The sequence below is a fragment of the Notamacropus eugenii genome, chromosome 6 (assembly GCF_028372415.1).
Source record: "Notamacropus eugenii isolate mMacEug1 chromosome 6, mMacEug1.pri_v2, whole genome shotgun sequence".
Lineage (NCBI taxonomy): Eukaryota > Metazoa > Chordata > Mammalia > Diprotodontia > Macropodidae > Notamacropus > Notamacropus eugenii.
In genome coordinates, this window is record NC_092877.1 from 114,253,359 (window position 1) to 114,278,529 (window position 25,171).

The following is a 25,171-nucleotide window of genomic DNA, read 5'->3' on the forward strand; positions in this document are numbered from 1 at the left end:
CATTAGCTGAAGGATCTTACTTGAATTCATGATGATGATCAATGATTCATATCTGCAGTCATAAAGGTAATGACCCTAGAATTTCCCAATATGATAGTATCAATTTTGCTTATGTGATTTTCATTCACTGTTGGGAAGCAGATACAGGAAGTGGATATGTGCTATCAGGGAATGAGAGAAAAACATGATAGGATGAAGTCAACTTTCCTGTTCTACCTAGCTTTTAAGTGTGTCAAGAATTCAATACTTGGAGGGGTGGAGTCAAGATGGCAGAGTAGAAGGACAAACCTGCTACAGTTTTACCCCCAAAGCTCATAAAATGTCTCTAAACAAATTCTAGAGCAACATAAGCCACAAAATGACAGATGGAAAGAGATTTCTAGCCCAAGGCATTCTGGAAGACAGACAGGAAAGGATTATCACATCAAGCTTAGAGCAGATCACAGACCACGGAGTGCAGCCCAGCCTTGGTCATGCAGTGTGGCTGGGATAGGATTAGAATAGACTTCAGGGTGCAGAATCCAAGGTAGCAGCTGTGGTTCCCAGATTTCTCAACCCACAAATGACAGAGACACCTTTAATGGTCAGTGAGAAAGCTCTTTCACCTCGGTAAGAAGGGTGCAAGGTCTTGCCCTAGCCTCAGTCCCAGGGATCTACAGCATCGATTTTTGGAGCCCTCAGTCTAAAGACTCTGGGGGAATCAAACAGCTGCTCTAGATCTAAGGCCTGACTGGTGGCCCTGGGATGAGGAGGAGCACTGGTGTGGGGGAGCTAGAAGTGGTTGTGGAGAGGGAACCCTACTCACAGATCCTGAACAAAAAAGCTTGAGGTTGCTCTCAGACCAGAGTATAGGCCAGAAGAGGAGTAAAATCCTCTCCCTGAATTGTACCACCTTGGAGGAAGTGAGAATTCACAGATCCCTAGAGTATACCCTCCACTTGACAAAGGACTTAAAAGTCAAGTAACTGGCTGGGAAAATGCCCAAAAAGGGGAACAAATAAGACTAAAGAAAGTTATTTTCTTGATGAACAAGTATTCTTCTCCATCCTTTCCAGTGAGAAAGAACGAAGTGTATCTCAAAGAAAGACATAAAACTCAAGGCTTCTTCATCCAAAACATCCAAAATAAATTTGTAATGGTCTTAATGCATGGAAGAACTCAAAAGAGATTTTGAAAATCAAATAAGAGAAGTGGAGGAGAATTTGGAAAGAGAAATGAAAATGATGTGAGAAAATCATGAAAAGTGAGTCAACAGTTTGCTAAAAGAGACCAAAAAAAAATGCTGAAGTAAACAACTCCTTTAAAAATAGAGTAACCCAAATGGCAAAAGAGGTCAAGAAAACCAATGAGGAGAAAAATGCTTTAAAAACCCGAGTTAGTCAAATAGAAAAGGAGGATCAAAAGGTCTCTGAATAAAATAGTTCTTTAAAAATTAGAATGGAGCAAATGGAAGTTGCTGACTTTAAGAGAAACCAAGAAATTACAACAAACAAAAACCCAAAAGAATGAAAAAGATAGAAGACAATGTGAAATATCTCACTGGAAAAACAACTGACCTGGAAAGCAAATCCAGGAAAGAAAATTTAAAAAATTATGGGGCTACCTGAAAGTCAAGATGAAAAAAAGAACTTAGATAGCATCTTTCATGAAATTATCAAGGTAAACTGCCCTAATATTCTAGAAGCAGAAGACAAAATAAATATTGAAAGAATCCACCAGTCACTTCCTGAAAGTGATCCTAAAGGAAAAATTCCTAGGAATATTGTAGCCAAATTCCAGAGTTCCCAGGTCAAGGAGAAAATGTTGCAAGCAGCCAGAAATAAACAATTCATGTATTGTGGAAATGCAATTGGGATACCACAACATCTAGCAGCTTCTATATTATGAGACTGAAGGGCTTGGAACATGATATTCCAGAATTCATAGGAATGAGGATTAAAACCAAGAATCACCTACCCACTAAAACTGAGTGTGATACCTGAGAGGAAAAATGGTCATTCAATGAAATGGAGAACTTTCAAGCATTTTTTATGAAAAGAGCAGGGCTGAGTAGAAAATGTGACTTCCAAACATAAGAATTAAGAGAAGCATGGAAAGGTAAATAAGAAAGAGAAATCACAAGGGATTTAATGAAGTTGGACTGTTTATATGCCTCCATGGAAAGATAATATTTGTAACTCTTGAGACTTTTCTCAGTATTTTGGTATTTGCAGGGATTATATAGTTATAGATGGAGAATACATGTGAGTTGAATAGGAAGGAATGATATCTAAAAAAATAAAATTAATGGATGAGAGAGGAATATGTTGGAAATAAAAAGGGAAAATGGAATGGGCAAATTATCTCTCATAAAAGAGGCAAGAAAAAGCTTTTTCAATGGAGGGGAAAAGGGACAAGGTGAGAGGGAAAAAGTGAAGCTTACTGTTATCACATGTGGCTTAAGAGTGATATAACATGCATACTCAATTTTGAATGAAAATATATCTTATGCTACAGGAAAGTAGGATAGAAAGGGATAAGTGGGGTGTGGGGGGCTGATAGGAGGGGGGGAAATGGGAGAAAGGAGTAATTAGAAAGAAACACCTTTGGGGAGGGACAACATCAAAAGAGAAAATAGAATAAATGGAGGCAGGATAGGATGGAGGGAAATATATTTAGTCTTTCACAACATGATTTTTATGGAAGTCTTTTGCATAACTACACATGTATAGCCTATATTGAATTGCTTGCCTTATCAGTGGTATTGGTGGGGAGGGAGGAAGGGAGAGAAGCTGAAATTCAAAGTTTTAGGAACAAATGTTGAGAATTGTTTTTGCATACAACTGGAAAATAAGAAATATAGATAATGGTGTATAGAAATCTATCTTGCCCTACAAGAAAAGAGGGAAGATGAGGATAAGGGAAGGGAGGGGTGTGATAGAAAGGAGGGCAGATTCGGTGATGGGATAACCAGAATGCATGTTGTCTTGGGGTGTGGGGAGGGGAGAGATGAGGAGAAAATTTTGAACTCAAAATCTTGTGGAAATGAATATTGAAAACTAAAAATAAATAAATAAAAAGGAAGTCAATAGTTGGACAATATGCTTTTGGAGAGGAGCAAAATCAAGAATTGACTGTGAATGCAAAGATATGAAGTGGGAATAAGTCATTCTGAGAGACAGTAACAGAAGCCACAGTAGCAGATAAACTAGATTAGAAGCTGTATATAGCATAATTCCAGGGACAAAGTATGTCTTCTCATTGTACTATGACAGAAGCCACTTAATTGATCTTGCAGTGTTCAGTCTTCCTTGCTCTCCAATCTACCTTCTGCAGAGTTGCCAAGCCAATGTTCCTAACACAGAAATTCGGTTGTCATTCTTTTTCTCCAAAATCTTCTATGATTCTCTATTATCTTTAACATTCTCCATAAACTGATTTATACTTACATTTCCAGTTTTGTTTCATATAACTCCCTTTCATCTACTCTCTATTTTAGTTAAATTGACCTGCTGTCTGTTTCTTGTAAATGGCACCTCATTTCTTACCTCCAAGTCTTTGTCTAATATATCTTCATGTATGGATCACACTTCTTTCTCATTTCCTCCTCATAAAAGACTTAGTTTCCTTAAATAAAACTACAGTGAGTCTACATAAAGCTTTTTTCCCCATCCTTCCAGTACTGTCTCCCACTTGAAATGGTTTGCACTATTTTGTATGTATTTTGTATTTATTAACTTGCATACATGTTGTATACTTCAACATAATATAAGCAACTTAAGGACAGAATTTTTTTTTTCTGTGTACAAAGCTTTAGTACCAATAACATACTTTGCACAAAGTAGAAAATTAAAGCTTATATTAAACTCCATGAGGGGTTCCATCACCTTATCAGTTAAAGTTTCCCATGGTCTGCCCATTCCAGTTTAGGCCTCATGAATCCTTTCTGCAAATTGGAATATGAATACATGGTCGTTACTCTACCTATATAATATTTTACTTTTGCTTATTTGTCCTTCATTAGGAATATAACTTGATTTCCATATTACAAAAATACAGTTGATTTCTTTATCCTTGAATACAAGTGAGAAACTGGAGACATCACAAATGCATATATGCTGTTAAACTGTTTTACTCCTGAAATGATTTACTTAGGAGCAATGATCTTACCATCTGTATTATTTCATTCCTTTAATAATACTGAACAGATCTAATTTTTATAGTTGACTTAGATCAGTTCTTTTCAACACTTCAAGAATCTTCTTTTCTGGTAAGTCATTTTGATAGCTACCTGAAAAGAGTTTAAACTGTTAATAAAGTTTAAACTATGAATAAATTATATAGCTGTAATTCTGTATCCTGTTGACTGGCATGTAACCTGTCAATACATGCCCAATGGCAGACATCTTTTGGCATGCTGTAATATCTTTCTCTTCCCTGAGACTTTAGAAACCAACCTAAATCTGAAGAATTTGAAACTATCCGTGCTTTTGGTTCATGAAATATTCTGAAAAAAAGCAAATAAATGTTGTTGATAATAATCACAGAAGTCTCTAAAAACACAACAAAAATAAAATACCTTTTTAAAAAATGTGTCCTTTTCTTTATTTTTTTAAAGATATGTAGAAATTAAAGGATATCCAGCAAGTAGAAACAATCAAAGAATTTCTTCATTTTATGGATATAGGACATGGTATTAGATAAATATATGCAGCCACAGTCAGGGTCAAATCAACAAACTAGGGGAAGGAGATTTCATTATCATGTTTGAAGGATGCATCATATATTCTGAACATTCTTATGGACCTCAACCTTGTGAACAAGTGTCAGATATTATAGCATTATTAAGATTACCACCATCAATAATATTTACTTAACATTGACTTTTACCTGGCCCTGAAATACCATAGAACATTTGACAGTAATTACTGCTTACAACTCAGAAAATAGACTTTGTGTCCCAAATATCTGTAAATTGATGCTGATTATTAATGTTATAGAAATATCCTCTTTCAGGTACCTCAAACATCCATTTTCACTGGAAGTGGAAATTTGATAAGTTGTTCATTATTACTTGTTTGATTAACATAGTTTTGTGATCTAAAATAATATCTTTTCCTATTTGACTATCACTATCTCATACTTTTAAGACTGTAAGACCTGATTTTGTTATTAAGCAAACTTTCTTGGCTAGGTAGTGTTTTCATTGTGATTCTAGCAGGCTAAGAAAGACTTGGGACAGATGAATTGCATGATGAGTTTGTTTTCTTTTCCTTTCTTCCACATCTGTGTAGAAGTGGCCCTTTGCTGAGCATTTACAGTTAAACATGGATGGGTATCTTTGCCAGTGCATTATCTGACTGGCTGTGACCTGAGTGCCTTTGGGCAGATTGAGATCTTTGCAAACTTGTGAATCAGATTCCAGAAATGGTTGTAAAAGACAATTATGAATTGTTTGACTTCTCTTTACTTCTCTCACACACAGAATATCAGACAGGGGACTATGTTTGTTGGGTCTTTGTTTTTATGCCCTTTTGTGTTTTGGCCATACTTGGCATGTTCCAGAGCACAAAGGTACAATTTTCTGTGAAGGATTGAATGTGTGTTGATAAAGACCGTTCAATTTTAAGTTCAGCCTTCATTTCTGATACTATTATTATTCTGAGACTCTACTGCATTACACTGAGGGTCTGATTGAGAGCCCAGACATAATAAGCAGAAGCTAAGCAGTGCAGAAAATAGACCACTGTTAGCTGGTACAACTATCCTGTGGTTCATCTTGTTCAGGGGTATAGAGAGTCCTCATTAACTTCAATTCCCTACATCCGTTATAATCCTATTAAATTTTAAGTGCTTGGAGGGGAAGCTTGCCGTGTTTTTCATATTTGTATCCCCATTGCCTTGAAAATTGTTGATGCTTAATTTTAAAAATGAATAGAATTAGAATCTTATCCAATCCAGAGGTTCACCAGAGGATAGTTGGTGTTTCTCTGGTGCTCCAAACTTTTAATTGGGGAACATGAGGGACCCAAGAAAGATCCCACTATTAGACATAGAAAGGGAGGGAAATAGAGAGAAAAGAGCTCCAAAATGAAATGACTGCTGCTCCAATGGCATCAATCACAGGATAACACTAGAGATATTTCTTGTTTGAGACGTTATCTTGTTCAGAGGATAAATCTGTGTTCTGCACAACCTGTGAATAAATGTGTTTTCTAATCTTTGTGCATCAACTCTAAAATATTCAGCCCAAATAGTTTGCCTCAAATTTGGTATTCATAGTCATGAGATACAAACCTTAAAGTATAATATAAATATCTTCTAAGGTGATTATGATGATGAAGATAATGATGAATTTAAATCATATATCTATCAATATTTGAATGAAAAAGTAAAAATAATTGTAAAAGAAAAGTAAACACAGTTGAGATTGTTTGCCACTGGTTTGATAGGCTAGATGGGGAGAAAGACATAAAATGTCAGGACCTTGAGGCAAAGTCTTTGTTTTACAACCCTAGTTATGACTAGAAGTTTTGTTTAATTTTGTTTTTAAATGTTTATTTTATTCACTAACTGTTGCTTGACCTTAACTGAGCAACCACAAGTTCTATAGGCATGTTTCTACCATCCATATTTATTTACAATTCAATAGCAAGTGAGTGTTCAATGCTGGTAAACCTGAAATGTTAGGTGCTGATGTTGTTAAATTTTTGACATTTGTTGTTACATATAGCTCATAGCTAATGCAAATCCAACTTTTTCAAGAGACTCAAAGGGATAACTTTAGCTGATCCAAGTCATGAAGAATATTGAATGCTTTTTCAGAAATCATTTTTAGAAGACTAGCCAAAAGCTTGCTATCAGGAATATAATTTTAAAAATAAAATAAAATTTAAAAATCAAATACATTGTTTAATTGGATAGTCTTCTTTCACAAATTTCATTAAGGCATTAATTTTTTCTTTGTGCCTATTCTAGCTCTATCCTCCATCCACTGCCAATATAAAACTTTGAGAAGGAACATGATAATAGAGTATAAATAAGTGGTAGAAAAGGGCATCTTATCTCTTTCTGAAGCAATGAACAAGAAATAAAACATACATAACAACATATATATTCAATTGTCTAATATATTGTGAGTAATTACTTATTAATTTATTATATGTAGTATAATGTGCTAAATGTTAATATGTACACATATAAATATATGTGTATAATCTATAAAAAAACTTGAGTATATTATAAAACAGTTAGCACATTACATAATATCTTAAACACATACTTAGATAGTAATAAAAATTATGGTTATATCGTATAAACTGTCACAATATTATATAAACATACATATTCTTGACCTTTATTTTTAACTTGAAATTTCATTTTAATTACAAAAGTTATCCAGTATACTTACACTAACTAATTCACATAAGTCCTCCGAAACTGGGAATGTGAAGTTGAAATTTCTAAATCTCTACCAGTCAGTAGTTATAGAATGGAAATAGTAGTGGGGAAAAAAGGTGTTTAATGGTAATATGAAATGTTTCTAATGCCCACTGATAATGTATTACTAGCCATTTAGTTCAAGTGAAAAAAAAAACCAGCAAAAAATGACCATTTAAATAGATCCTCTTAGTAATGAGAAAGCTGCATGAGGATTCTTATTAGCTGTCCTAGGGCTTTCCCCTCCATTGAGATCATTGAATGACAAGCACTTTGATAAATGCCAAAACTTAGTTGTAATAGTCATTGTGGAAACTGTAATTACCATAGCTAAAACAAATGAAAGTACTTGATTATTTTTCTAATTATTTGCATTTTTCTGTCTAAAGGAAGAGTCTAATTATAGAATTAGACTCTTCCAAATCTACTTTAAAAATTATATGCATGCCAATATTGAGAATGTCTAACATATTATTTGCAATTATTTATTCATTTAATATATGTTGTGATGTGTTATGTTTTAATTCACTAAAGCAAAGTAAATAAATATTCTGAAAGCATTTGACAAACAGATTATTCTGATGGACACAAAATGATAATTGAATACATATTTAATCAGTATCTTGATAAATAACACTTGACCTGTTTAAGCAAGGCTATCATCATAAAACAATTCCAGTAGAATGCATTCAAATTACATTGAACTACTGGCTATGGCATTTCTATTTCAGAGTATTTGTTCGCATGTATTCATAATAGAAAGTTGTCTAGATTTTTATCCTATGATTTTAAACTTTTCACCTCGTATTTTAGCCTCCAGTGTTTTAAAGATTATATACGCTGCTTTAAAACATTAGAGGGTAAGAATATTATAAGTAAATATCAGAGTTTCTGACTTAAGTTATTCTCTTTATCTAGACGACTGATGAAAAATATGCTAGCATCAATAAATTATGAGCACAAGTTCAAAATTAAATCACTTTCACCTTGCTACAGTGTTAATTTAATTACAATCCATGACCTTTCATTTTCTGTCTTTCCTACTCTGAAACCATTGAATATAATCCACATGTGAACATATACATATATATGTAAATAAGTATACATATTTATTGGTGTGGGTGCGAGGGAAGATTTGGAGATTCTAGACATTGTGTTCATTAGGGAAACATAGCGAAGTTCTAACATAGAAATTGTCTTCACTGATGAAGATCCACAACTCATTTAGGGTCACTGAAAGGTTAATAAGTAATTAATATATGCTTCTTGATTGTTTGCTAGTTAATCTGTAATGATTAAATAAAAACATGAATAAAACAGAACCTTGTTTAATTTTATATTTAGTGAACCTTCACTTTATTAAACATACATATTTATAAAAACTTTTCTTGTTCTCTAGAGCCCATGTACTAGAGAAAAAATTCATTAAGCTAGAACCAGTTAATTCGGAATTCATTCTTGGTAAGATCTTGTTTGCTACTTCAGGGACTATGTATAAAAGAGATAAACAAATTTTGTAATTGTTCACACATATAAAATAGTAGCACAGACATTAAAAAACTTATAATGCTTAAAAATGGATCTTAAATTCCTTAGCTAAACTGTGTATGTGAAAGGGGGTGGCAGGGGAGCTGGGAGGCAGGGCAGAATTGGTGGCAGTGGCTATGTCTGTCATTTATTTCAAAGAGTCTTATGTAGTTTTGACAGAAACATTGCAGTCACTGTCAGAAGAGAACTTTTCAGGTAGAACTTTGTTCTATCACATCACATGTTGTTATCATATGATAACTCCTTTATGCATTTTTCATTGGTTATTGACATTACCTTGTCAGACTCCATGGCAACTTTTGTCATATTTTCAACAAGCAAGTGTAGTAGGATATTATATTTTGTACATTTTTCTGCACTGAAGTCAACTATCAGTATATTCAGATTTAATTTAAAAGGTTTGATCATGTTCTTAAAATTTCTTTATCATTTCATCCCCTACAACTGATGTTGTATAAGAAGCAATTATCTTCATAATGTTCTCTTTGTAAATACCTACCACAAACAGTGCAGTATGAGATGGCCAAGATTTTCATGAAACAACATTTTGTTGTTGTTGTTGCTTTGGGTATAAGAAAAAACAACTCTGCAAACATCTTTATTTCCTTCTCCAAGGACAACTTGTGGACCATCCTCTCTTTTGATTATGATAGTTTTTTGTCTTGTTTATAATGAAATCCTTAAGATCACTACTACTAAGGACTTCCAGTAATATGTTATGCTATTTTGTTTTTGGACATGAATCTCATACGTAGGGCACCACTAGTTATTTTTTATAACAATCTAAAGATTATTTTATATTAGCAAGCCAAACACCTTTGTTCCCAATTTAACACCATCACTGCACATACGTAAAATGTCCACTCAGGAAGAAAGACCATTTTATATCTTTCCCTTAATGAGTTGTCATTTACAAAGAATTAATTTCCTGGTGTACAGTTCTTCATACAATAGACCTTTATGATATATCTCAAGTTGAATTTTTAAAATTATCACTTAATAGTGTCTATAATATATATTTAATCCCATTCCACCACATTTAGTTACTTCTGTTTGTCTTTGTTCAACTCAGTCTAGTCACAGAAAGGTAATTAAAGTAAAATAGTCAGGTCCAAGGATGTGAAGGTTAAAATATTTCACAAGTGACCAGGAAGTCTACCACACTCTGCTTTCATTCCTTCTCTCTCTTTTCCTTATGTGTTAATGACTGTTCTCCCTAAGTTATCCTTATATCTGACTGACTATGACTTCTAAGTTTCTTTTGCTACATCTTCACATATAAAACATTCACTAAATGCAGATGTCATCCAACGCTGAGCCCTCTTCTCTTCTCTGTCCTCACTGTTTCACTCAGTGATCTCATCAACTAGCAAGGTTGCAATTATCATCTCTGTGTAGATGATTTCCATTTGCATATATCCAGTCCTCATTTACATGCCCGTCAGCTAGCTGGTGTGGATAAAGCATGGAACCTGGAGTTAAGCAGACTTAAGAACAAATCTAGTCTTAGAAACTTTCTAAGTATGTGACTCTGAGCAAGTCACTTTATGTCTGTCTACCAAAGCTTCCCAAAATGTAAAATTGATATAATAACGGCGCCTTCCTCTCAGAGTTATTATGAAGATCAAATGGAATTATATTTATAAAATGTTTAGTTTAATGCCTGGCACATAGCAGGCACTTACTAAATATCTGTGCCCTTTCTTTTCCCTTCCATCTTTTCATTTCCTATCCTACTTTCCTGATGTCCTATACACATGTGAATTGAAGAGGTCCAAAGCAGAATTCATTATCATTCTCCATCCCCAAATGTTACCCACTTCCCAACTTTCTTTTTGCCGTTGAGGGGACCATCATTACCCAGGCCCGCAATGTTGGCATAATCCTCTGTTCATTAGTCTTAAAGGTCCAGTCTCTTGTCCTATCATTCCTACCTTTGCAAAATTTTTTCATATATGTGTGTGTGTGTGTGTGTGTGTGTGTGTGTGTATTTCTCACCACTCACACATCCATCACCCTATTATAAGGCTTCATTATGTTTCCCCTGGACTATTGTAATATCCTTCTAACTGATCTTCCTACCTCAATTGTCTCCATCTTCAATCCATCTTCAGTCAAAACTCAGTCATTCAACAAGCATTTAATAAGTGCTTAGTATGTGTCAATCACTTTGCTGTGGAAACAAATGTAAACAGAATGCAAAGTCAGTCTTCCTTCAAGAAGGTTACATTCTAATGGGAAAGACAACAGAGAAAAGGAACCTGAGGGTGGGGTTGATTGTGGTGGTGAGAATGGGATGGGAGATAGAGGACATACATGGTAGAGAAAATCAAGAATACAGCCTGGCGAGGAATGAAACATAATTGGCTATGTTCTCTTTAAATGAAGGTTCTGGAAGAGCCATCTTATAATTGGAAGAGGCTATAAGGACAGAGGACGTTTCAAGTGTATCAATTCCAGGGCTGGAGTGAACTTCCAGAGTAAAGACATCTCTGGATCCTGCTTGATAAAGTCTTGGAGGTGAGTTTTCCATGACCTAGGTCTGACCCTGCTCTTCTGTTTTCTCCAGGATAACATAGAAATGTCTCTGTTTTAAATCTTTTCACATTCTGGATCCTTCCTATGTTTCCAGCTTTCTTATGTTTTATTTTCCTGTATATATTCTAAATTTTAGCAGCACTGAACTTTTCTCTCAAACATACTATTCCATCTTCTGTCTCCATGCCTTTATACTATCAGTCTCTATTATTGGAATAAAGGCTTATTGACTTAACTTTCCCATATTATCTTAGAGAATGTTAAAATTTAAAAAAAAAAACTTGTATTTTTACTAAATAAATAAGTACTGAGTACTTACTTGTACTCAGATTATATTGAAAATACACAAATTTAAATGTTCTTAGAACAAAAGGATTAAACATAGTTTATGCAGTATAGAGACATGCAGAGATAAACAATAAGCTTCTTTCGTGCCTTGTCTTATGAAAACAAAACAATTGATACTTTTATGAGACTGACATTTCTAATCCTTACAAAAAGTAATTAAGAACATATTCTAAGGGATCTGAGTTACTGAAATTTCCAGATTTGCTTAACTGGATTCTTTGCAGTCTTAAAAGTGAAAATACAGTCTTTGTTTCTGCTCTGTGTCAGTCATTTTAAAGATAATCTATTGAACAATTTTGTTGGATACCTAGACTAATCACCTGCTAGTGAATGCACTATAATGGAAAAGACAGTGATTGGAATTTGATGAATTATTTGTCCAGGAACTCCAATATTATGAAAGGGAGTATGAAGGGATATAATCAATTCAGTCTATTTTCACTGAGAATGACAGAAGACCTCAACATACTGCCAACTGGCATGAGACATAAAGCAAGAGGCCGATGTTATACCTGAAAGCCATTGCATTCTCTCCACTTGGCACAGCACATACAACTGGGGCTTGGAGTACCTCTAAGGGGAAGAGGAGGAAGAAAGAGAACAGGGTACAGGGAAGATTTTCGGATGAAATAGGCCTGACGAACTGACTGACTGAGGAACTGAGGAAGACGGATTTAGGGGAAATGAATTTTTTGGTTTAAGTAGACATCCCAGGAAACAGGCAACTTTTGAGAAGAAATTTTGATTCCGAGATTCCACTACTTCCCCTGTTCAATCAGAACAACGTGGGGCCCTATTGTCATTACTCATTAATGTTTAGAAGGACCTTTGATTACAGACAATGGGACAAAAAAAGAATAAGAAAGAGACAACTTGGGAGACTTAGTTTCCTTTGTTTTATCCTCATTCAAGTCAAGTCTTCTAACTAGAGGTATTCCACAGGACTAGATAGTACTCCCTCTTCCCTTTTCCCTCTATACTACTTCATTTGGTGAACTCATAGGTTCCAGGGGATTTAAAATTTCTATGCTGATGATTCTCAAATATACTTATCCTCCCTTACTTTATCTACTGAACTAATACCCACATCTCCAACTGCCTTGTTAATATCTCAAACTAGATGTCCAATAGATATTTTAAACTCAACATTTCTAAAACTGAATTCCTTATCATTCTCCCTAATGCTCTCCCTTTCCAAATGTACCTATGACTTTCAAGGGTACCACCATTTGCCTTATCCACAAGCTCACAACCTAGGTGTCATCATTGATGTCCCATTATCTCTCACTCCTCACAGCTAATCTGTTGTCAAGTCCTACTAATTTAATGTTTGCAACATCTCTCAAATACATCTCCTTCTCTCTTCTGATATTGCCACCAACCTGGCATAGGCCCACATCATTTTATGCCTGGCATTTTTCAATAGCCTTGTGATGACTCTTCTTGCCAAAAATAATCTATTCACCTTTCAGCCACCAAAGCAATTTTCCTAAAGTGAAAGTCTGATAATGTCACCTCTCTACAAAACAAACATCAGTGGCTCCTTGTCATCTCCAAGAGAAAATACAAAATCATCTCCTTGTGGTCCAAAATCCTTCACAACTTATCCAGCCTCCTACCTTTCTAGTCTTCTTGCATCTTAGCCCCTACCATGCGTGCCTGCATTCAGTGAGACTGGCCTCCTTGCTATTCTGAGAACAAGAAACTTCATCTTTCAGCTCTAGACATTTTCTGTGGCTATTCCCATGCCTACAATGCTGAATGCTCTCCATTCTCATCCCTAGTTCCTGGCTTCTGATAAGCCCAATTAAAATCTCATTTTATAGAGGAAACCTCTTCCAATTCCCCAAAATTCTAGTACCTTTCTTCTTTTAATGATTTGTTTTTTTTATCCTGTATATATCTTGTTCATGACCATTTTCTTCTTGTCTCCCCAATTAAACTTTGAGCTGCTTCATTGAAGGAAGTATCTTTTGCCTCTTTCTATGCCCTTAGCACTTAGTATGGTGTCTAGCACATAATAGATACTCCCTTCCTTCCTTCCTTCTTTTCTTCCTTCCTTCTTTTCTTCCTTCCTTCCTCCCTTCCTTCCTTCCTCCCTTCCTCCCTTCCTCCCTTCCTTCCTTCCTTCCTTCCTCCCTCCCTTCCTTCCTTCCTTCCTTCCTTCCTTCCTTCCTTCCTTCCTTCCTTCCTTCCTTCCTTCCTTCCTCCCTTCCTTCCTTCCTTCCTTCCTTCCTTCCTTCCTTCCTTCCTTCCTTCCTTCCTTCCTTCCTTCCTTATTTTCTTCCTTCCTTATTTTCTTCCTTCCTTCCTCCCTCCCTCCCTCCTTTCCTTCCTTCCTTCTTTTCTTCCTTCCTTCTTTTCTTCCTTCTTTCCTCCCTCCCTCCCTCCCTTTCTTCCTTCCTCCCTCCCTTCCTTCCTTCCTCCCTTCCTTCCTTTCTTCTCATTCTCAAAACCTTAAACCCAGTGCACTCTGAAGCCCATTGGCTGCACAACAATAGGTCCCTTGTCCAAGCTCCACTCAATGGCTAGCTTAGAGTGATTATTGCTAGTAACAGTTTCTGTTGATTTTGTTATTTTTTTCTTTTGTTCATTAAAAGAGTCAGTCTATGACTACTTCTTAAAGAGGCTTATTCACTCAATGGCCATTATCTTTCTCTGAGTACCTGAAAAAGGCAGCCTAAAAAGATAAAGGTCTCCCATTGCATCCTGGGCCATCTCCAGTCATCTTGATGAATATCTGGTCACTGGATCCAGATGGCCCAGGAGAAAAAGTGAGGCTGGTGACCTGTACAGCCCTCCCTCACTCAAAACAAATTCAAGAGCAAATCATGTCATCATTACTCTGATGTCATGGTCTTCTTCAAAAACCAAGGATGAACACAGACAGATAGATGCTTAATAATGCTTATTGAATGACTAACAGTTAAATTCAAGTCTTAGATACTATTTGTTTGAGTTGGATTAGTCACTTTATTTCTATACTTCATTATAATTATAATTTTATTATTCTATAAAATGGGGAAAATTATAAAACCTACTTTTTGGAATTATTGCAAGGCTCAAATAAGATAACATGTCAATCACTTTACAAATCTTTAAATACTATACAATGTTATTATTTTTATTATTACCTCTAACGTACATTGTTTGACTCTGGGAAAGTCATTTCATCTCTCAGTGACCCAGTCAATTTTCTGAAAATGTGATTTCCAGAGAAAGTACTAATCCAGAGAAAGTAGAAGGAGTTCCTCACTGGGAATTTTCCAAATAGATAAAATCAGAAGATAATAAATCAAGAGACACACTTGAATTCATGTTTTCGAAACCCCTCATTTTATAGTCAAAGACATAGATAGTCTCAGTGAGGTTAAATAACTTCTCCAAGAATACAAAGATAACAAAGGGCAGAGTCTAGATTTGAGTGCAAGTCATTTGACTCCAAATACAGTGCTATTTCTTTTTTACCTTGTAGTCTTCAAGTAAAAGAATGCATAATCCTTAAGCACTGGTTATAACAAATAGCTCCCCATTCTTTTTCAGTTAAATGACTCTTAGAAGATGCAACCTATTTTTAACAGAATTTATTCATTGCTATTATGAAATAGTTACAATGTAATTTGTTTACCTTCCCTCAACATTTCTTTGCTTCAGGTGTTATCCATAGGGTTCTTCTTTAAAGGTGGTTAACATATTTGATTTTTATTTCTTTTCTAAATTTATTGGTAATATGATACAAATCATTTATGCTGAAGGGTACAGGAAAGCTACCTTTTTAATATTAACCAGTGTAGAGGGCCGAGCTCTGGACCATGGTCCCCTGGTGAGCCCGGAGACGCCCAGGGGTGAGAACCCGCCTTCGGGTGCTGGGAACGCCCCTTCCGGAGCTGAGCTCTGCCTCCAGGGCGGAACATGGGAGGAGCACGGCAGGGTATATAAGGGGGAACACGGGAAGGTCGGGAGGATTTGGGGTAAGCAATAAAGTGCAGTAAGCAGCTCCTCCAGTGCACTGTTTGGTCATTCCCCTCCCCCACAGGAGGGGGCCGGAACCGTTGGAAGACCGGTAAAGCAGTTGGAGCAGTTGGGGAGGCAAGCTCCAGGCGACAGCTCAGGGCAGGCCCTGAGCAAACCAGTTCTTATCTAAAACTAGATAATCTTGAAATTGTTGGGTACTTCCTATTATCTGGGGAACTCTAGAAATCATTGTGTATAATAAACTGATGCTGCACAGTACATTTTTGAATTACATATTAATGAAAAATTATAATAGTTTTGCATGATGCCAATTTGTCATTAAAATTCTAATTTATTTAACTGTAAAACAATGGGTAAAATTGTCAGTGTTTTGTACTTTTCTTTCCTTTATGCAACTAGTCTATATTTCGGACCATGGGAGAAGACAAACAGATTCTTCTTGGACCTCAGTAGAATCTCCATAAAAGTACATCAAAAATAAAAGAACAGAATGAATGAGCAAGAAAATTTAAATAGTAAGTTACCCATCAAATGATCAAGTAGATTTAAAGTGCTTTGAAAACTTTAGAGTGCTAAAAGTCAACTATAACAAAAGAGAATGATGATGATGATAATTCTCCTTTTCCTTAGAGAAAGCATCAATGGATCCATATCTCCATGCAATAATTTTCTTTATGTATTAACATTTTTTGAATTCTTATATTTCATACATGTTTAGAGAATTTCTATTGAAGGACAATAAATCCTTGCCTTTGGATAATTTACAATTTAGGCTGAGTTGTAGTGATTGAATTTAACTCCAACGTTATGCTGGTATCCAGATCCCTAACTTTAGTGATTAATAGGGATCAACCAAACAGATTGATTTGTTCCATCAGCTGAAAGAGATGTTTCAGCTAGAAAGTGGAAAGATAGAACATGATGCAGAGCAAAGCAATCAACTTCTCAGTGCTCTAGACTAGAAGGGTTAAACTCCTACCTGAATGGCCTGCGAAACTGACAAATACAGCCTGAAATATATTAAAATGTAATTGGTAAAAGTTAAAATAAAAATGGATTGCAGTATAGATAATATTAAATTGAAATTTTCTAAGTAAATATGCAGACTATAGGGAGAAAATTCTTTTTGAGTTTGACACAATTTTTTCAAGTGCCTCACTTTCAGAGAAGGTGATAACTTGCATTAATAAAGCATATTTCTTTGTACTATGTACAAATGAAAGTTCTATGTATCAATTCTATGTACTAATGAGAACCAAGGTCCATTGCGTGCCTCTATTACGAAATTTCTAAAATATTTATCTCTGCCAGTCATATAGTAGAGTGGGAGAGAGAGGTGGACTCAGATTCAGGAAGACCTGGACTCAATGTCTGTCATTCTTTACATGCAATATGACCCCAGGCAACTGATGGAACCTTTTGGTACTTGAGGCAACTAAGATGATAAACTGCAGAGCAACTGATCAGTTGCATTAGTTGAGAAAACTTCTTCACTATGAATTCCTTGCACTGTTGAAATCATAGCTCTGGGTCACCTTAACATCATCCGAATTAAAACGTCTAACTCAGGAGAAATGTGTTGCTAAAGCCTGCTGTGCATATAATTATAGCATCGTAGGCATGGGGGTGGGCAGCTCTGAACTGGTACTAGTCAAGCTCACCATCATAGGCTGGGTGTAAATGAACATCCCAAATTAATGCAAATTACAGTGATCTAAAGAGGAAAACCATTGCTTGAAGTCAGTGGAGATTAGTGAGACATGATATTGATTTCTAAAGTCGGTAATTTTGAAACATCTTGTCCTGATGCCCAAATCTTTGATCTTTGCAACAACTGATAACGTTTAAATCACCCAATGTTCCCACATTTTATTTAGCCCTGACTTTTAAAAGTCATCTACATTACACCAATTTGTGATCAAAGTCAATATTGCGTGTTTTCTGTGTTGAGATTTTTTCCCTCCTTCTTCCTCTAAGCTGTAATGTCAAATGCTTCAAGTTAATTGGGCATTCACAACAATTCTGTTGATGGCATTTCAAAGTAAATCAAAATATTGACAGCTCATAATAGTGATAATAATGACACATTTATTTATACACTTGACACAAATTGCAGTTGTAATGAAAATATCCAATGAATGCACAGCACAGATAAGAGGAAATGTTGTGGGTCAATAACAACAGCCAAATGATATCATCTGCATTATTATCCTTTTCCCTATTAAGTTTTTTTCTCCTAAGTTCAAAGACTAAAAAGTTATTTTTATATGCTCAACAGAAAGTCCAGTGTCTCAATAGGTGTTTAGCATGGTTAAAGGTGATTCTTTGGATACATCTGAGTCAATTTATGAGCCTGGTTGGGAGAGTAACCTGATTCATTATCCACAGATAACTTAATCTTGTGTTCTATTAAGAAGACCAATAGTAGCCTTCATCTTCCATCTTCAGTTCTGCTTGGCTCCTACTCTAGAGAACACCATGCTTCTTCCTACCCCAAGGATAATTTGATCACCTGAAATCTCACTACCATGCATACTGACTGAGCTTCTCCATTCACTCTCAGTTGCCTCTTCCCTCTGATGGAGGAACTGGTGGAGCATTAAACTCCTCCCAAAGCCTTTCTTTAAAAGGGTTTACAACCTTCCAGTTAGTTCCATGGAACACACAGCCCCGAGTCACTTGCCTCACCTCCCCCAAAATTCCTCCTCCCAGTTCTTCCCCTCATGTTCAGCGTCATTTTGTGCATTGTTTTCTGCCTGAGATGATCAACTCTTTGAGGACTTAGCACAATGCCTGATATATAGTAGGCATGTAATAATTGTTTGTTGAATTGAATTAAATCCTGTGTGAATGTGAAACATTTTCAAAGTTTCTATTCTCTACCTTAAAATGATTACTCATTCCTCCTTCCTTTTTTTCTGTCTCAGAGACAGAATATTGTCTTCTTCTGTACAAGAATAAACTCTCATCTATGATTTTGATAACATTCCTCTTCCTCCTTTTGTACTTTACCAAAAGTATTATAGTATTATCCCCTCTTTCAATTATATTTTTGATTTTATACACACACACACACGCATCTATATACACACACACACATCCCCACATGTATATATATACACACACATATGTGTATATATATACATATATATTATATGCATTTTTCTTTTCAAATAATTATTTTATTCAGTATACAAATATATTTGGGTATTTATTATCTAACTCTTTCTTCCACATAATAAAAACTTTTAAAGGACTAGGAGTTTTGAGAAATAGATTAAGGTATTGATCCTGCTATTTAATAGCTTAAGGGCAAATCACTTATATTTGCTGAGGTCCATATCCTTACTTATGAAATGGATATTTAATTCTACAAACATTCGTTAAGCATCCATTCTTCCCAGTGTGTTGTTTCTCAATCCTGTCCTACTATTCATGACCCCATTTGGGATATTCTTGGCCAAAGATACTAGAGTGGTTTCCATTTCTTTCTCCAGCTCATTTTACAGATGTGAAAACTGAGGCAAACAGGGTATAGGAACATGTTTCTTGCTCCAGCTCCTTCACTGGACTGTTGTAAGGATTATCTTCCCACTAGCCTTCTAGAGGGTATTGACTGCCTCTTCTCTGTCTTTTTCCTCTACCCCCTAAATATTGAATAATTAAATTCATTAAACATTTATTGGTATTTGTATTCTCCACCATTTTTCTATTCTTAGACACTTTTCCAAACTTTTATTTATCTACTTCCATAGTTTCAAATATTATTTCTACGACTATTACTTGCCAATATTTATTTCCAGCCCCTACCCCTCTCTTATGCTCCAGAAACATAGTTTGGTGACTAACCCCAAACTTTTTATGTCCTACTGACACCCACTTTATCCACTATCAAACCTATTTTGCTCTAGGTCCCTCATTAAGCAAATCCTCATTAAAGATCTGATTAAGGGGGCAAACTCAATAAGTTAAAAGAAAGTGTGTTTAACATGCCAAGGTTGAAAAGTGTTGGAATAGCCTCCATTCTAATAGTGATTTGCTTTTTATTAAGAGGAGTAAACATTTTATGTACACAGGCAAAGTTATTTTGACTGGAGGACAACAGGGTGGCACAATGAATAAAACTCTAGATCTGGTACACCCAGGCTCAGACATCTATTAGCTGTTTGACCCTGGGCAAATCACTAAACCCTCTTTGAGTTGGAGAACGATAGGGCAAACCATTCTAGTATCTCTGCCAGAAAAACCCCAATGGGATCATGAAGAGTAGGTCAGGACTGAAAACCCACTAAACAATAATATTTTGGTTAGATCATGTAATCTTAAGGTGGTAGATGCACTTTTCAAATGAGGAGATGGGCTTACTAAGAATTTGTAGCAGCTGTTGCCAAGTACTCATTATGAGGAAATGGGATTAGCAGTAAGGGGATATAATTAGCCATGCAGAATATATTTTCCTGCAGGCAAGCTGGCTGGTCTTGTATGTAGACAAAGTCAAGCAAGATTAACAAATGGTGTCATTTTAGAATGATTCTGCATTAAATGACTGATTTTAGATAATATCCACATGTTGATGCTATCCATAGTCATGGGGCAGCTCCATAATGTGTATATATATATATATATATATATATATATATATATAATTCCTCCATCCTCAACTGCATCCTCAACCTAATCCCTTGTTTGTGCCAAATCATTAGTCACTATAAACTAGGGGATATAAATTTAGAACAGGAAACAAGTGTAATGTGACCAATGAATGCTACAAAAATAGTAATTTCATTTCCTTAAATATCATAAAAGTTAAATAAACACAATCATAATCTCATATTTCGCTCAAGAAGACAAACCTGTAGCCTTAATAGATAAACTGTTAGGTTACAGATTAAGCTACATAGATGGTTCACCATGGATTAATTTGAGAGGGGACAGAATTTACATTTTATCAAGAAAACAAGAAACTTAGAGTCAGCAAAATTCTCTCTTCTAGAGTTAACCAGGGAAATAACAAAATCATTTTGGGGAGCTTCAAGCTTGTCTGTGACTTTCACCTGAGAAATGCTGAAAAGTTAGTAACATTGTTCTGTAAGTCAAATTTTGATCAGGTGAGGTTAATGTAACCTCAGCTGACCAAAACATTTTAGGAGGAATGCCTCTGATCCTGAACAATAAATAAAAGAGCTTAGGGCATACTTATCTTTTTGGCAAACATAAACACTATGAAGCAAAAGCCAAAGTAATACCATCATGACCATCAGTATTAAATAATATTGTCTTCCTTGTAACCTGGTAACCCAATCTCAATATCCATTGAAACAGCACATTTCATCCTGAGTCCTAGATTAGATTGTTCTCTCAAAGGACCATGATAGATACGTGTATACAAGTCTGTCTATCTATCTGTCTATCTATCTATCTATCTATCTATCTATCTATCTATCTATCTATCTATCATCTATCTATCTATCTCTATCTAGTTATCTAATTTTATATATAATTACATGTATGTGTGCATGTATGCACACATTGCCCAATTGGCTTACAAATATTTACAGTGAGTTATATAAGCCTTGAGTATGTTTTAGCAATAACTTATCATATTGAATGAAGGCTTTTGTGTGTAAAATTGCATTATTAATTGTAAAGAATTTAAATTGTGTTCTTGTTTCCTATTTGAAATCTCTATCTGACAATACTAAAACACAGAATGGCTCATTTTATGTCATGGTAATTAATTAATTAATCCATTAATTCATTCATCTGCTCTCTCTATTCTTATGTCTCTTGATAGCATTGTACATATCAGGTACATAGTTCATATAAAGATAGAAATAACAAGTGGTATATAAAAATGAAAATTCTCTAAAACTTTCTGAAAACTTGCTACTCCATTAAATTCAACAAAGTCTTTTTGACCCATATGTACAAAAATATTTATAGTGGCTCTTTTTGTGTTGGCCAAGAATTGGAAATGGAGGGAACATCCATCAATTGAGGAATAGCTGAACAAGTTGTGGTCTATGAATGTAATGGACTACTGTTGTGCTATAAGAAATGATGAGTGGGCAGACTTCAGAAAAATGTGGAAAGACTTATACGAACTGATGCTCAGTGAAGTGAGCAAAACCAGAACACTGTACATAGTAACAGTCACATTGGGTGATGACTGATTTTGACAGACTTAGCCCTTCTCAGCAATGCAAGGACCTAAAACAACTCCAACAGACTCATGATGGAAAATGCAATCCACATTCAAACAAAGAAATATGGAGTCTGAATGCAGACTGAAGCATACTATTCACTCTCTTTTTTTGTTTTTCTTTCTCATGATTCCTCTCATACATTCTAATTAGTCAACATGACTAACGTGAAAATAGTTTAAGAAGAATGCATATGTATGTGTGTGTGTGTGTGTATATATATATATATATATACATATATGTATATCAGATTGCATGCTGTCTTGGAGAGAGAGAGAAGGAAGAGGTAGGTAGACAAAACTTAAAACTCATGGAAGTGAATGTTGCAATCTAAAAATAGATTGATTTGTAAAAAAAAAACAACAAAAAGAAAAAAAAACAACCATTTACATTTTTTTGTCTTATTCCCTCTTTATGAGGAGATATATATTGTGCTCATACCATCCTGAAGAAATGAGAAGCATTAAGAACATAATCTAATATGTGAATTTAGTACAATTAATAAGGGGATGGCAAGCCTTTTTATTTAGTTGTTTATTATAGGAAATAGACCATAAATTCAGAGGAAAATAATGCTATCTTCCATACTTGCAACCTATTATTGTATTGTAATGATAAATCTCCATGATTCACCTACCCTGAGTATGGAAATTTGCTTTGAAAGCAAAAGCAGGGACATGATTATAATGATATAGACTTTTTCCCTCAAGGGCACAGGCTGACCTGATGTAAACCATAAAATTGGGAAAAACAACAACAACAACAAAATCTTCCTCAATTCTGTTTGATTCTAGGCACGTCATACTTTACAGCTAATCAGGTAGCAAAGTTTCACATTATTCATATGATATTAACAGCCAGGCTCAGTATTAACCTGGTGACTAAATTTCCTGTTCAGAATGGAAAGAACGTAAAAGAGAAACTGAGTCCAGATGCTCTTATCTTTTACTGTGCCAAGCCATTCACTCAACTTCCCCAGACACAGACCTCCACTTGCAATAGTAATCAGACCACTCTCCTTTTGAGCACCTCATAGCATTGCCTTTGAATCGTAGCTTAAAAACAATTTTGAAAATCAAACATTAAATTGAAACTCAGAATAACATCAAGTTATAATTTCATGAGATTTTACCTGAAATGACACAATTTTACTTATCACAGTATAGAGTTAGGTTATTATTACTATTTTTTTTAATTTTTATTTTTTAAAAATTTATTTACTTAAATTTTAACATTCATTTTCACAAAATTTTGGGTTCCAAATTTTCTCCCCATTTGTCCCCTCCCCCCAGCCCAAAACACGAAGCATTTCTAATTGCCCCTATCACCAATCTGCCTTCTCTTCCCTAGTCCCCATCTTCTCTTTTGTCCTGTAGGGCCAGATAATATTCTATACCCCTTTATCTGTATTTCTTACTTCCTAGTAGCAAGAACAGTACTCGACAGTTGTTCCTAAATTTTTGAGTTCCAACTTCTCTTCATCCCTCCCTCCCCACCCATTCCCTTTGGGAAGGCAAGCAATTCAATATAGGCCATATCTGTGTAGTTTTGCAAATGACTTCCATAATAGTCATGTTATGTAAGACTAACTCTATTTCCCTCCATCCTATCCTGCCCTCCATTGCTTCTATTCTCTCTTTTGATCCTGACCCTCCCCAAGAATGTGGACTTCAGATTGCTCCCTCCTCCCATTGCCCTCCCTTCCATCATCCCCCCCACCATGGTTATCCCCTTATCCCCCACTTTCCTGTTTTGTAAGATACGTTTTCATACCAAAATGAGTGTGCATTTTGTTCCTTCCTTTAGTGGAATGTGATTAGAGTAAACTTCATGTTTTTCTCTCACCTCCCTTCTTTTTCCCTCCACTAAAAAGTCTTTTGCTTGCCTCTTTTATGAGAGATAATTTGCCCCATTCCATTTCTCCCTTTCTCCTCCCAATATATTTCTCTCTCACCCCTTAATTTCATTTTTTTAAGATATGATCCTATCATATTCAATTCACTCTGTGCTCTCTGTCTCTGTGTGTGTGTGTGTGTATGTGTGTGTAATCCCACCCACTACCCAGATACTAAAAGGTTCCAAGAGTTACAAATATTGTCTCTCCATGTAGGAATGCAAATAGTTCAACTTTAGTAAGTCCCTTATGACTTCTCTTTGCTGTTTACCTTTTCATGCTTCTCTTCATTCTGGTGTTTGAAAGTCAAATTTTCTTTTCAGCTCTGGTCTTTTCATCAAGAATGCTTGAAAGTCCTCTATTTCATTGAAATACCATTTTTCCCCCTGAAGTATTATACTCAGTTTTGCTGGGTAGGTGATTCTTGGTTTGAGTCCTAGTTCCTTTGACTTCTGGAATATCATATTCCACACCCTTCTATCCCTTAATGTATAAGCTGCTAGATCTTGTGTTATCCTGATTGTATTTCCACAATACTTGAATTGTTTCTTTCTAACTGCTTGCAAGATTTTCTCCTTGACCTGGGAACTCTGGAATTTGGCCACAATGTTCCTAGGAGTTTCTCCTTTTGGATCTCTTTCAGGTGGTGATCTGTGGATTCCTTGAAGACTTATTTTGCCCTCTGGTTCTAGAATCTCAGGGAAGTTTTCTTTGATAATTTCATGAAAGATTATGTCTAGGCTCTTTTTTAAATCATGGCTTTCAGGTAGTTCCATAATTTTTAAATTGTCTGTCCTGGATCTATTTTCCAAGTCAGTTATTTTTCCAATGAGATATTTCACATTATCTTCCATTTTTTCATTCTTTTGGTTTTGTTTTGTGATTTCTTGGTTTCTCGTAAAGTCATTAGCCTCCATCTGTTCCATTCTAATTTTGAAAGAACTATTTTCTTCAGTGAGCTTTTGAACCTCGTTTTCCATTTGGCTAATTCTGCTTTTTAAAGCACTCTCCTCATTGATTTTTTGGAGCTCTTTTGCCAATTGAGTTAAGCTATTTTTCAAGGTGTTATTTTCTTTAGCTTTTTTTGGGGTCTCCTTTAGCAAGGTGTTGACCTGCTTTTCATGCTTTTCTTTCATCTCTCTCATTTCTCTTCCCAGTTTTTCCTCCACCTCTCTGACTTGATTTTCAAAATCCTTTTTGAGCTATTCCATGGCCTGAGCCATTGAATATTTATTTTGGATGTTTG

At 35.4% G+C, this 25,171-nt stretch overlaps 2 long non-coding RNA genes across 3 annotated transcripts in view; one reads left to right on the forward strand and one right to left on the reverse strand.

The window, feature by feature from the left end:
• Positions 1-1,718: 1,718 nt before the first annotated feature.
• Positions 1,719-15,989, reverse strand: LOC140511698 (uncharacterized). Its single transcript, XR_011969643.1, has 3 exons — positions 15,482-15,989; positions 11,050-11,140; positions 1,719-4,486 (listed from the first exon to the last, which is right to left on the reverse strand). It is a non-coding gene; the product is annotated as an uncharacterized lncRNA (long non-coding RNA).
• Positions 11,204-25,171, forward strand: part of LOC140511697 (uncharacterized) — a 189,444-nt gene continuing 175,476 nt past the window's right edge. For both annotated transcript variants that reach the window (XR_011969641.1, XR_011969642.1), the window contains exons 1-2: positions 11,204-11,487; positions 16,228-16,343. This is a non-coding gene — a long non-coding RNA (uncharacterized lncRNA). The remainder of the gene's footprint in view (positions 11,488-16,227; positions 16,344-25,171) is intronic.